The 12,525-nt window shown below is 42.5% G+C and overlaps 2 long non-coding RNA genes across 2 annotated transcripts; one reads left to right on the top strand and one right to left on the bottom strand.

Moving 5' to 3' along the window:
• Positions 1-2,569: 2,569 nt before the first annotated feature.
• Positions 2,570-4,018, bottom strand: LOC133228179 (uncharacterized). The gene is made up of 2 exons (XR_009730118.1): positions 3,795-4,018; positions 2,570-3,038 (listed from the first exon to the last, which is right to left on the bottom strand). It is a non-coding gene; the product is annotated as an uncharacterized LOC133228179 (long non-coding RNA).
• A 459-nt stretch (positions 4,019-4,477) lies between these two features.
• LOC133228178 (uncharacterized) lies at positions 4,478-11,406 on the top strand. Its single transcript, XR_009730117.1, has 4 exons — positions 4,478-5,068; positions 5,833-5,917; positions 6,223-6,393; positions 10,771-11,406. It is a non-coding gene; the product is annotated as an uncharacterized LOC133228178 (long non-coding RNA).
• The last annotated feature ends 1,119 nt before the right edge of the window (positions 11,407-12,525 follow it).

Raw genomic sequence — 12,525 nt, 5'->3', positions numbered from 1 at the left:
TGGAGCTGAGTGCGAAGTGGGAATTAGTAATAAGTGTCAAGGTAACATTTGATAAGTAGGCATGCGGCACATTTAATAAGTGCGAGAAGGTTTCCATGAGTGACCAAGGAAGGAATGTTTGCCGGAGCAAGGTCCTGACCTGTGTAGCTGGAATCGTGGCTGAAGTCTGACTAGAAGCTGGGAGGTGGAGGACACTCAGAGCATGAAAAGACAAGCCAAGACAAACAGAAAGCAAGCCAACGATGACGTTAATAAACATGTCTATGGCTCTGCATCGTTTGCAGTCTATTTTTATATATTTAGCTCTCATAGGTAAACTTGAGACAGGCTGGTTTGATCAGATGAGAAGTCTAAGACTCAGAATATTTAGCAAAAACACCTACTATTACTCAGTCGTTAAGTATCAGAGCTGGAACAAAAACCCAGCTCCATGTGCTTTCCTTTCTAAGCCACAGGATTTTGAAATCTTTTTGACTCTAACTTATACCAAGAAATAAATTTTACATTATCAACTGGTACACTCATGATATAATATAATATATTATATTATATTATATAGAATATAATAGGTGATATATATATAGAATATAATAGAATATATAGAATTATATAGGTGAGTTCTATAATATAGCACTCTCCTTTGCTGAGTGGCATGTTTCCTAATCTATCCTATTCTAGCCTATTTCTTTACCAGATAGTTTTGGTTGTATCATGGACCCAAAACTGAGTGGCTTAAAACACCAACAGTGTCATTTGCTCATGATTTTGTTGGGTGTTTTTTTCCTAGGCCAGTAGATCTCAACTGGGAGTGATTTTGCCTTTTGGGGGGCACATGGTTGTGTCAAGGTTTTTTTATTTTTATCACTGTGGTGGTGGATGCTGCTGGCATTTAGTGGGTGAAGGCCAGAAATGCTGCTAAACATCCTATACTGTGCAGAACATCCCCAAAACAAAGAATTATCTGGCCTCATATGTCAGTAATGCTGAGGTTGAAAAGCCCTCTTCTGCACTGGGCAAAGCTCAGCTGATCTCAGCCAGACCTGCTCATGGATCTGTGGTCAGCTGGTGGATTGGCTAGGTGAGGGGAGAGGCTGCTTGGTTCTGGGTGCGCTTTGCTCACACATCAGGTTTGCAGTCTGGGGAACAGGCAACTGAGGCATGTATTTTGGTTCTTGCACAGGCTGATCCAGGTTCATTCACATGGTGATCATCTCAGAGTTCCCAATGGCAGCAGGAGAGGGCAAGTTCCAAAGCTTAAACAATTTTAAAGTCACTGTTTACGTCATGCTTGCTACTGTTCCACTGGCCAATGAGTCACATCAGATCAGATCAGTCACTCAGTCGTGTCCGACTCTTTGCCACCCCATGAATCGCAGCATGCCAGGCCTCCATGTCCATCACCAACTCCCAGAGTTCACTGAGACTCACGTCCATTGAGTCAGTGATGCCATCCAGCCATCTCATCCTCTGTCGTCCCCTTCTCCTCTTGCCCCCAATCACTCCCAGCATCAGAGCCTTTTCCAATGAGTCAACTCTTCGCATGAGGTGGCCAAAGTACTGGAGTTTCAGCTTTAGCATCATTCCTTCCAAAGGAATCCCAGGGCTGATCTCCTTCAGAATGGACTGGTTGGATCTCCTTGCAGTCCAAGGGACTCTCAAGAGTCTTCTCCAACACCACAGTTCAAAAGCATCAATTCTTCGGCGCTCAGCCTTCTTCACAGTCCAACTCTCACATCCATACATGACCACAGGAAAAACCATAGCCTTGACTAGACGAACTTTGTTGGCAAAGTAATGTCTCTGCTTTTGAATGAGTCACATAGAGGCAGGAATACCATCATTTCATTAAAAGAAGATTCTGTTCACAACCTATAAATGTATTTCATGATCTACAAATTGATCAGTACTTGTAGACTGAAAGATGCTACTTTGTATCAGACTCTGCAAGCTATTCAATAGGATTTATCTCTTTTTTCCCCCTTTTATTTCCAGAATATTGGACAATGTCATATGTGTAGTAGGGGTTCAGTATACATTTTATGAATGGACGTGAGACATTGGAGATGCCCATAAAGAAACTTGCCAGACTTAGGATGGATACTTGGTGAGAAAAGTTGGCTGGTTGAAGCTGAGCCAGAGCATGGCACTCTGAAACTGCCAAAGAAGGCAATATTTTTATTTATTTATGTTTTTTTTGACTGTACCACCCATCATGTGGGATCTTAGTTCCCTGACCAGGGATCAAACCTGTGGCCCCTGCAGTGGAAGTTCAGAGCCTTAAGCCTTGGACTGCCAGGGGAGTCCCAGGGAAACATTTTTAAATCGGCTATCTGGATGAAGACTGAAGTACCAGATTCCTAGTCAGGCCTACTTCTCTGGATTTGTAGGGTCTCTCATACCTACCTTTCTCCTCTCATTGCGTCATCCATCATTAACTAAGTTAAAACGTCTCGGCCTTCGGTACCTAATCAGAACATATGACAAAAAGAAGATTGTACCTAATAGTCCTTACAGAGAGTTGGGGGGTGGGTGGAACTTATGGGAATTCAAGAACTTGTGAGCCTGTTAATTTTCTCAAAGGAAAGTTTTGCTTCTTTGGGAGAAAACAGGAAACCACGTGGGCATACAATCAAAGAATGCTTTTTGTTACAAGTCCAGAAAACCTAGTTTGAGGAATTAAGCAAGCTGTACTTTGTTTGCCATTGAGAATTCAAGAGATTCTTGGAAGGTGAGAGATGGGGCAATACGTCTGCTTCTATTCTAAGACCTGCTGTGTGTTGTTGGACGGGCCTCTGTCCCTCTCTGGGCCTTGGTTTCCTCTTCTGTAGAATGAAGTGATGAGACTGCATGAGCACAGAGATCCCTTCTAGCAGGCAGGTTCTGATAGCCTGTGTGTCTCCGAGTTTCTTGTGGCTGGAGGAAATCCTGACCCCATCTCCCTGCCTTGCTCATTCTTTCAGATGCCATCCTGCCTTGCGAGGAGAGTGAGCTCTTGATGTCAATCACGGGGTAACAGAATGAGTCTTCCTGTCTGTCCCCTGTGGGGAAATTGCAGGCAGACAATCAATCCAGCTCTTTACATCAGAGCCCCCTCCACACAGCATGTGATGGGGAAGGCCTCTCACTTCCCTTCTGGCTCCCACATGTCACCGAACCTGTTGCCACATGATTCAGTTCTCCATTGCCATTAAAGTTAACCATCCCCGGGAAAATGAATGCGCAGTTAACAAAGTGATAAGTTGATGCTTAAACTTTAAGTAGATTGCTTCCAGCTAATCTCAGTTAAGTGGCAGACAGAATCACAGGCACTCTAAACTCTGCATAAGCCCCAGCACCCAAGAAAATGAGTGGGCTCCCAAGGGGAAATCCTCGCTATGCTTTTCCTTCCAGAAGCTGAAATGGAGTGGGCATGCGATGGAGGCCAGGGAGAAGGAAAACGGGAAGAGATGTCCTGCTACCCTGAGGACCAAGTTAGTGGGTTAGCCTTAGGAGCACTGCTTAACCACTCTGAAAGTCCATTTCCCTATTCAGTAAAATGGGCGCAGTGATATCTCTGAGGATATAACTCTTGGTAAGAAGTAGAGGATATGTGAGTAAAGTGATTTATCCAGCCCTGGTACATCGGAGGCTCCTGATAACAAGAGGTGGGGGGTGAGCACTGAGAGCTCCCTGGGAAGTCAATATCGCCAGCCTTAGGAGTAGAGCCTTCCCTTCTAACCTCCCTTCCCCCCAACTGCTTCTGAAGATCTCTTTGCATGGATATCAACACAAAAAGGAGGCAGAGACTTGCTTACACTTTGGGAGAAGAGGAGAGATGGCCGAATTTTGTACTTGTCCAAAGACACCTTTTAAATACAGGAATTCTCTTCTTTTTGTGCCCCAAAAGAAAGAAAAGCTCCTCCCTCCTGTCCCCTTCAGATTCCCAGAATAGCACTTTTTTCTCAGTCTCTGGTATGAGAGTACTAAGAGCCATAAAGGTCTGCAGTGGGCATGGCAACCCACTCCAGTATTATTCTTGCTGGAGAATTCCATGGACAGAAGAGCCTGGTGGGTTACAGTCCTTGGGGTGGCAGAGAGTTGGACACGACTGAAGTGACTTAGCATGCACTGGTATGAGAGTACTAAGAGCCAGAAAGGAGAGAGAAGGGAATATTAAGAAAGAGAAAAAGGAGAGAAAGAAAAAAAAAATAGCCTTCAGATGAATGAGGAATAAAGTCAACTCACAGCAACATAGTCAGTTGCTTTCCTTTGTCTCAGCTTCAGTTGTATGAATCTCGACATTTCTGGTGAATGAGGAACTCCTAAAATTAATTGAGCAGCTACTATATTCCAGGAACTGTGTCAGGCCACTGAGGACCCAGTGGAGGGAAGGATGGGTGTAGTGTCTGCCCTCAAAGAGCTCATAGGCTGGAGAGGAAGACATCATACAATAGTCACAAAGAAGCGATCCCAGACGCTTAGTCTAGGACATCAGGGAAGGCTTCCCAACGACAGGGACAGGTGGGGGATGAAAGAATAAGCAGGGATTTCTTAGGTAAACAGAGGGGGGAATGAAGACAAATTTTTAGGTAGGAGGCAGAGCATGGGGAAAGGCTTAGAGAGGGAAGTTGAGGATGAGCTTGGAACAGAGAGAAGCTGAAGATGACAGGAGTAGAGAGTCAGGGAGATGAAGGCGGTGAGCAGTGTGGGGAGGGCGGCCTGCCTGCCTGACTCCACTGGGCAGGATCTACATCACCGTTTTGAGGATTTCCACAAAAGCACGGTAGAAAAACCCTGCTTTTTCTGAGTCCCATGAGTGGTATTAAGATATAGAACTTAATATAGCTTTTACCTGGTGATTTAATATAGCTTTTATTTGGTAACAATATAGCTTTTATTTGGTAACAAGTTAGTTTTAGATTTTTGTAAAGCGTTTTGGAAAGTCTTATCTTCATTGAAGGAGGGAGCTCTGGGTGAGAGAGGTGGTTGTATTAAGAGCACAGAGCTAGTCAGGGGTGAAACAGCTGTGTGGCTTCCTTCCATGCCCTTTTGTCTACAACTACCCAGAGGAGAAGGGATAAGTGTTAAGGTAGAGAACGTGACCTATATAGATGTCTGTGAAAGCTGCCAAGGCATCCCAGAATATGGCCCCAAACTCACTCACTGAATGTTTTAAATTTTTGAGGAAATGCAATGAAAGTCAGCGTGGTCAGACCCTAGGCAAGCTATCAGCTCCAGGTTGCTTATGCTCCAGCATTCGACAGTACTGCATTTCTTCTGATGGCATCACATTTTCTTTTTCTTTTTTTTGGGGGGCGTTTTTATTGCAGTGAAATGCACATAAAATATACTCTTTTAACCATTTTTAAGTGTACGGTTCAATAGAATTAAGTACAGCCATGTTTTTGTGCAAGTTCAGTTCGGTTCGGTTCAGTTCAATTGCTCAGTTGTGTCCGACTTTTTGCGACCCTATGAACCGCAGCACGCCAGGCCTCCCTGTCCATCCCCAACTCCTAGAGTCCATCCAAACCCACGTCCATTGAGTCGGTGATGCCATCCAACCATCTCATTCTCTGTTGTCCCCTTTTCCTGCTCAATCTTTCCCAGCATCAGGGTCTTTTCCAATGAGTCAGTTCTTCACATCAGGTGGCCAAAGTATTGGAGTTTCAGCTTTAGCATCAGTCCTTCCCATGAACACCCAGGGCTGATCTCCTTTAGGATGGACTGGTTGGATCTCCTTGCAGTCCAAGTTTTTGGGCAAAATGTCCACTATCCATCTTGAGAACTTGTTCATCATCCCAAACTGAACTCTGTACCACTAAACATCAGTTCCCCGTTCTCCCCTCCCTTCAGCTCCTGGCAGCTACCACTCTACTGTCTGTCTCTATGAATCTGAGGACTGCTGGTACATCATGGGGCTTCCCTTGTGGCTCAGCTGGTAAGTGGAATCATGCAACAGTTGTTCTTTTGCTCCTGGTTTATTTCACTTACAACAATGTCTTCAGGTTCATCCATGTTGCAGTGTGCATTGGCGTTTCTTTCTGGGGTCAATAATATTCTCTCTCTCTGTCTCTCTCTCTATATATTATACACACACACACATATGTATATACACCACATTTTCTTGACTCATTTGTCAATGATACTTAGGCTGTTTCTACCTTTTGGCTGTTGTGAATAATGCTGCTTTGAACCACTGATATATATATTTCTGTTCAAATCCCTGCTTTCAGTTCTTTCGAGCAGACGCCCCAAAGCAGAATCACTGGGTCACGTGGCAGTAATTCTGGGTTTCGTTTTTTTGAGCAACCACCACGTTGGTTTCCACAGCAGCCGCCCCACTTCACATTCCCATCAGCAAGGCGCCATCGTATCTTTGTGAAGTCGTGTTTATGGCAGCCGTTATGATAAAAGGTAAGTATTATGTTAAGATCAATGCAGATCAAGAGGCAGGAGTGGTGATATTTGATCTGATTCCAAGGTTTGAGAATTCTGCACAGGTCTCCTTTGCAAGTGACTGCAGTTATCTAAGAATAAAGTGCAAATAATTTTTTCTTTCAATTAATGTGCATTATTTTTCAAATGGCTACTATGTTTTTAGGACATTAAATATCATTAAGTATTTAACCTAACTTTAGTTAGGTATGTATTTAATCTAACTGCTTGATAAATGGAACAGTTAGCTATTTCCTCTGGCTTAGGGATGCCATGAAAGCAATTACTGAGACACTAAGAAGGCCATAAACTGAGTCTGGAAACCTCTGGCCTAGAGGGTGAGCATGAAGGAAAGAGACCTAGGAAAGCTGGTGCTTCCCCCTCTCTTTTCTCTGTGGTTTATAACAAGGTGTTCTTTCCAGAATCATCCAAAACACAAACAATTTCTTGTTTCTTTCCTGTTTCTTTCACTTTTCCCCAAATGATACAGAGTTGAGTGAAGCCAGTAAAGCACTGAGCTTCCTCAATTTTGCATCTAGTAATTTGGTTATATGAGTTAATAGTTATGATGAAATGTAGTTAATAATGCAGGCAAATGCATCTTAAAAAATATATAATCGTCAGACTCCTTCTGGGTTGGTAGCACTAGCTTCGAATCTCCTAATGGTTCTGAAATAACTTGATCAGACATTACATTTGTCTCCCCCAAATCAGGCTCAGATTAAGCTGATAAGAATATATTTCAGAAGTCACTTCCTTCTGACACTGTTCCATAGTTTCCCAGCAGAGATGTTGTTCATTTCACTTGGTCCCATGGCTTTTGCTTATACTTCTTTCAATTAAGACATTTTCCCAACTGGATTTTGTTTATTTGTCTATGTTTATTTATTTGTTTTTCCTCTAGAAAGTCAGTTCCTGAGGACAGCAACTTTAATTCATTTAACTCTGATCCCTTATTTCCAGCAAGTATTAGTCTAGTTATGTGAGGGGAAAATGGAGAAGGCAATGGCACCCCACTCCAGTACTCTTGCCTGGAAAATCCCATGGATGGAGGAGCCTGGTGGGCTGCAGTCGGTGGGGTCGCACAGAGTCGGACATGACTGAGCGACTTCACTTTCACTTTCACTTTCCTGCATTGGAGAAGGAAATGGCAACCCACTCCAGTGTTCCTGCCTGGAGAATCCCGGGGATGGGGGAGCCTGGTGGGCTGCCGCCTATGGGGTCACACAGAGTCGGACACGACTGAAGCGACTTAGCAGTAGCATGAGGGGAAAACAGTAAAATAATAGTACTTTAGACCTAGGAATTCCACTTGTGTAATTTAAGAGAATTTGTTTCACTTGTGTAATTGTACCACAAGGATATAGGAGTAAATATGTAAAAACTTTATGGACAAAGATGTTCTTAGTCGCATCATTTCCAATCCAAACAAATAGTACAGGACTTTAAGCATTCAACAACAGGAAAAAGTTTAATTACATTATCATATATCCATTTAATGATCAGGTGGCTATTAAAAATAATACTTACAAATAGTTTATAATAAGAAGAAAATGCTTATGATAGTACACAAGTTAAAGAAAAGTAGGATTCAATATTGTGCATATGGTCTAATCTCAGTTTTGAAAAATAACACGAAAACTTGGCATTTAAAAGAAAAAAAAAACTGGGAGAAAATAGATTAAGACTATTTAGCACTTACTGTCTCTGAATAATTAATAGCTTTCTACTTAGTACTCTTGTTACGTTTTGCAAGATTTGCCTGAGCATGAGCCTTAGTTTATGCTATGTCCCCTTCTGAGAATACCTTTCCTTTTCCTTTGTATGTTGGAACCGATTTGCTCAGACCAACTTAAATACTAGCTCTTCCATGATGCAGTTTTCCATCTACTTCTCTGGCTTCCTGTAGCTCTCATACAGTACAACTTTGAGCTAAAGATGATGTTATGTTTTAAGATTTCCCTTTAATATCTTATAGTCCATAGAAGTGGAAAGTAGTCTGAATCGGGAGGCAGACTGCCCACATTTGAATCTTATTCCTACGCTTATTCCCTGAGTGACCTTGTACAAGTTATTTATTCTTTCAATGTCTCATTTTCTTTATCTGTAGAATAGAGTTATATCTTATATCTAGATATAAACTTCTCTGAGGCATAGAGACCTTGTCTTTACAGCCAGTGATTTACTCTAAGGCTTTGCTGTATAGAAAGTGAAAACCTATTTTAGTTAATTGCATGCAGTTTACATAGGGAACCCCATGGTGTTAGTAGTAGGCATATTCATGGGCACATATTACTTTGCAATAAAATAGATCAGTAGTAAGTAGATCACTTGTACCAGGTATGGCCTTATATTTTAAAGGCTATTGATGGACATGAGTTTGAACAAGCTCTGGGAGCTGTTGATAGACAGGGAAGCCTGGCATGCTACAGTCCATGGGGTCACAAAGAGTGGGACATGACTGAGTGACTGAACTGAACTGACCTTTTTATTTAGCTATTATATCTCATATAATTCCAGGAAGGTTCTCATTTGTTCGTTTCCTGGGAAAACTTTCTACTGAATTCACATTATGTGATATCACTGTTCTGGATTCTGGGGATAGAAGTGATGCAAAATCGTTCTTGCTTTCAAGGCAAGGAACTTAAAATTTAGTGTGTTCATGGTGATGGTTAAGTAGAGATAAGGTAACATACAGTTACATACATGTAGGAGCTCTAGTAGGAGCATGTAAAAGATACATTGGAGGCACACAGGCCAGAAGCTACAGCTCCTAAAGGGAAACAAGAAATAGCAAAACCTTTGTAGAGGAAGAGATGCTTGCGCTGAGTCTCAGAGAACAAAGAAGAATTATCCAGGTGAACTGGGTTTGAAAATGCTGTTCAAGGAAAAGAAATCAGCAAGTCCAAAGGCCTGAAGTTAATTTTTCTTCTGACCCTTGATTTTGTGGAGACACTGTTGTTTCTGGTTGAGCCAGCTGTTGAGATAGTTAACAGTAGTAATACTGACCCTGAAGAGGGAGGCTCAGAGATTTTGTATATTTGAGATACAGTCTCATTGTGAACTTGGAGGTGATTCAAAAATATCTGGGACATAAATTATAAGTCTAAAATGAAGTGAAACTGAGCCAGCAGAGGTGTGAATATGTGCAGCCTGAAGCTGGAGAGGTGGGCCTGAGTCCCGTGCTAAGAGACCTGATGCTATGGAGGTGAGCATGTGACTCACCTGGAGGTCCTGAGGCTGAGGAGGTGAGCCTGGGTACCATACTAAGCTGGAGAGGTGACCTTGTGTGCCATGCTAAAGGAGCCTAAGTCCATCCTCACAAAGAGAACAAGCCCGGAAGAATTCTTAATAGTGAGTGACATTATTTAATTTTTTAAAGAATAAACTTAATGGAAGGGAAACGTATTAGGAAGCAATATGGTGACCTAGGGAGTCCTGAATAAAGATAGATGCAGCCCAGAAACTGATGTGAGAAACAGTCAGATTCAACAGGATAGTAATGGAGTGAGTGTGGGTAGTTAAAAAGAGGGAAATGACTGAAACTGGTGATGACGATCACCAAGACAGAAAAGCAGAATGTGTGCTCTGTTTTAGAAGGAAAAATAAAAGCATGAGTTTGAATGTAGTCTTGAGCTTCTGTGAGATATCCAAACTGGACAGATATATGTCCTAAAAAGCTGGATATTTGATATTTGGAGCTCAGTAAAGAGATTGAAGACTAACTTCAGAGAGCTAATGATAAAATAGGACATTAAAATAGAAGTGGAAAATAAAAATCATGCTGCTAATGAAAAAATGAGGCATTTAACATTGAAGTAGAAAATAAAAATCATGAACTCAAAAAAAAGTAGAGGAAGCAAAAAATTTAATTGTTGATATTGAACATTTAATTTAGCTTGGAGCTTCCTAGAAGTCTGGACAAAACAGAAGCTGCTCTTCTGTCCATAGTATTTCTTCACTTTCCAGAGTTTACAAATAAAGTGTTTTCTCAATATAGTACATCAGAAAATTTGGGGAAATGGCAGAGTGTTAACGACACTCCCTAAAAGTAAAAGCCAGCAAATACAATTTAAAGACGGCATTTACGCTATTGGCACAAAAAACATTCCCGTTAGAGGGAAAATATTTGACCCTGTTAGAACTCATAGAGAAATGTATCAACATGTTTAAATATTTGCAAGGATCGGTATCTTAGGAAAAAGCAATTTCTTAAAAATGTCTTGTCAAACAGTACTTTGACTAACCCTTTTAATTCTTAGAAAATGGATTGGCTAAAATTAATTGAAGTTTTATATAAAACTCAGTGATAAGCTACTCAGGCTCAGACTACCATGGTTTCCTCTTTCTTTTCAGACATGCATTCCGTGCCAGATACTGGCCACCACCGTCGCATTTTACGTCTCGACCCCACAGAGCAGTCCTGCTGGGCAAACACCTGGCCTCTTCTCTGCCACGGCTCGGTCCGGTATTTCTTGACGAGATCCGACTGTCTCCACTATTGCTAACGCACACCATCCCATTTACCCTCCTCTGAATGAGTACAAGTATTTCCCAAAGAAGACAGCTCATTTTTGAGTTTCTTAGTTTTCCAAACATGGTTTGCTTTGAGCTCAAGGGGGAAAATAAAAGCCTCAGGAATTTCAGCAGATCTTATTGTAATTTTATTAAACAGAGCCCAGCTTGAACATCATCTGTATTCTGAGTTCCAGCTCTTTGTCAGGCCCTTGTAAATGTTGATGCAGGGTTGGCAGGTTCTTTAGAGGAGGTGTGGGGTATTCGTTTCCTAAAGAAGCCATGTCAAAGTGCAACAAACTGGGTGTCTTAAACAACAGAAATGCATTGTCTCACAGCTCTGGAGGCCAGAAGTCCCAGATTACGGTGTCAGTGGGGTTGGTTGCTCCTGAAGTTTTCGAGGGAGTCCCGTGCCTCCTCCCTGGCTTCCGGTGGCTTGCTGGTGATCTTTGGCTTGTATTTCCATCGCCCAGATCTCTGTCTTCATCTTTCCGTGGCACATTACTGTTTGCTTATCTCCTGATGCCTGCTTCTGAGTTTAAATTTCCCCCTTTGCATAAGGATGACTGCCGTTTTGGATTAGGGCCCCTCCTCAGGACTCCATTTTAACTTGATTACCTCTGCCAAGCCCTGTATGTTGAAACAGGGTCACATGTAGAGTACCAGCAGTTAGACACTCAACATTCCTTTTGGGGCACAATTCCACCCAGAACGTGTGGTCTGTACTTCCTAAGAAAGCGAGGGGTTCTCAAACTTTGAAACGTGTTAGACACACTCAAGGAGCAGCAAGTCCTCAGACCCCTTTCTCTCTCTGCCAGGGCAGCCTGACCCCTCGCCTCTGCACAGTCCCGTCACTGATGCGACAGCCAAGGAGAGAGGCAACATTCCTGATATCTCTACAGGGAAACATTTCCCAAAGCTCGCTCTGCAACGTCAGTCATGTGAGACACTCAGCAGTAAAAGATCCCAGGCAGTTTAGTTCTGGAAAGACCTTCCCAAACCTCACAATTAAAACAGGAGCCCTTTAGCTTGATGGCTGTCTTTTGTTTGTTTTGCTTTGTGCATTGAGGATCTTACTACTCTCCCATGGAATTAATGTTCGATAGGGAACGTTATGGGAAAGGCTGGTTTAATGTTTGCTGTTTACAAAACGTATTCACAGTTATCTCATTTGGTTCTCAGAATGGGTTCTGGTGGACGCAGAGTGGTTATTATGGGTTTGTGGTGGAGAAACCACAGTTTACAGAGGTCCCTCATTGGCCAGGATGAGGTGGCCAAAAGTAACGGTGATGGAACTTGCGTCTATGCCTCCTGATCACACGTCCAGTACTTTCCTCCTCCTTCGGCACAGAGTTTCTCCAGATTGGAAGGCTGGTACATAATCTCTCTCTCCCTTTTTCTTTGCTACCATAATTGCATTCAGGACAATTCCTTAACCTTTTCTGAGAAGCAACAGCATCCTTTCTGGGTGAGGATGAGAAGGACAGAGCAGAGGGTAGGGAGCAACTCCACACCCAGGATGCTCTGCCTCGGGCTGCCTGCCTCTTCCTCTCCCCAACTTTTCATGTTTGTTTAGTAGTTGGTCTGCTCTTTTTC

Source organism: Bos javanicus, chromosome 16, assembly GCF_032452875.1.
Source record: "Bos javanicus breed banteng chromosome 16, ARS-OSU_banteng_1.0, whole genome shotgun sequence".
Lineage (NCBI taxonomy): Eukaryota > Metazoa > Chordata > Mammalia > Artiodactyla > Bovidae > Bos > Bos javanicus.
The sequence above is the reverse complement of the archived record's forward strand: the minus strand, read 5'-3'. Positions and strand labels throughout refer to the sequence as shown.